The 1,483-nt window shown below is 43.6% G+C and overlaps 1 non-coding gene across 1 annotated transcript; it reads right to left on the reverse strand.

Annotated features, from left to right (window-relative positions):
* Positions 1–1,091: 1,091 nt before the first annotated feature.
* Positions 1,092–1,174, reverse strand: TRNAL-CAG (transfer RNA leucine (anticodon CAG)). The gene has a single exon. It is a non-coding gene; the product is annotated as a tRNA-Leu (tRNA).
* Between the last annotated feature and the right edge of the window lie 309 nt (positions 1,175–1,483).

Genomic DNA, 1,483 nt, shown 5'->3' on the forward strand with positions numbered 1-1,483 from the left:
CGGGAAGGAACAAAGGAAACGTGCAGTATTGAACAATATATAGTGTTTTCATCCACAGGCACGGTATTAATCTGTCATCCATTCAGTCTTTCATCCATCATTCAATCTTTCACCATTTCATTCATCCACCTATTCAAGCATGCATTATCTATGCATGCATGCATCCATCCTTATACTTACCCATCCCTCAGTAAATATCATTCATCCATCATCTCAGATTTCCATTTACTCTGCCATGCTTTCGCCCGTCCATCCACCTATCCATTCACTCATCGTACCCACTCACCCGTCCATCCACCCACTCATCCCCAAAGTCCTTTTATTTCAAATTAGTTCTCGTATAATATGCAATGTGCACTGTGTGCTTTGCTTTAAAGGCGGGGAAGGGGGGAGAATGACATGGTCTTTCAATCCGGCATGGCTGTGGCCACAGAGTGAGAATGATAAGCAAAAATAAAACAAGCACAAGCAAAGGCAATAGGTCTGGCCTTAACGCTGGCTCTACCAATGTCTGTTGTTCATGTTGTACAGCATGAACACCAGAGGAAACAAGCATTTGCTATGCAATAGGTCTCGCATTTGCGAGAGCTTGAGATATTGTCATAGTAAATGACAGTGCTTTTTATGTATGTGTTTGGAAACCCTGCAAGCGCTTCGTAAACATGTACTTTGTACTTATAGTAGTTATTTATGAGAAGCAAGGCTGACAGTAACTGCATCTCTTTTACTTCCTGCCTTGCTTCTTGCAAGCAAGGACTATAAGTACAAAGTGGGGGCTTAAGCACTGCTTTCAGGTTTTGTAAACATATAAATAAAAGGCATTGTCATTTACAATGCCAGCACCCCAAACTCTCGCAAATGTGAGACCTATTGCGTTGCAAATGCTTGTTGTGTTTTCAGTATCTCCAGGCGATCTGAAGATGATTCTGGGATTTATTGTTTGAAGAGCCACCTGCTGGCAATTAGTACAAGCCACTGAAAATAGTATTTAGCAGCAATTTATGGAAGTATGTTAAGCATTGTCTAAGAAACCGGCAGTTGGGAAAAACCACACTGAATTGAAGTCCAAAATTGCAGGTCACAAAAATTGATGTCAGAAGTGGGATTCGAACCCACGCCTCCAGAGGAGACTGCGACCTGAACGCAGCGCCTTAGACCACTCGGCCATCCTGACTTACAGTCCTGGCTACAGGGGGCGTAGTTCCCAGCTGATCAGATGACTGCGTGTACTGTAAGCTCGGGATTCTGTTTTTGCAGTTAAAAAGACTTCCTTCCTGTCCAGGGTTGGTGGGGGTCAGAGATGCTTCTAAATATGACTCCTGGATACCAAGAGCTTCTACACTGTGGGCTCGGCTCTGGACACAGCTCCGTCATTTACTACCCAACATTCTGGATAGTCTGTAAAAATATCGTCTTGATTCTGTTTTTTTTTTCCTTTGCAGCGTTACTAGAAACTTGAGTCAGGGCGGCAGATCGCGGTAGA

Source organism: Lissotriton vulgaris, chromosome 1_1 (assembly GCF_964263255.1).
Source record: "Lissotriton vulgaris chromosome 1_1, aLisVul1.2, whole genome shotgun sequence".
Taxonomy (NCBI): domain Eukaryota; kingdom Metazoa; phylum Chordata; class Amphibia; order Caudata; family Salamandridae; genus Lissotriton; species Lissotriton vulgaris.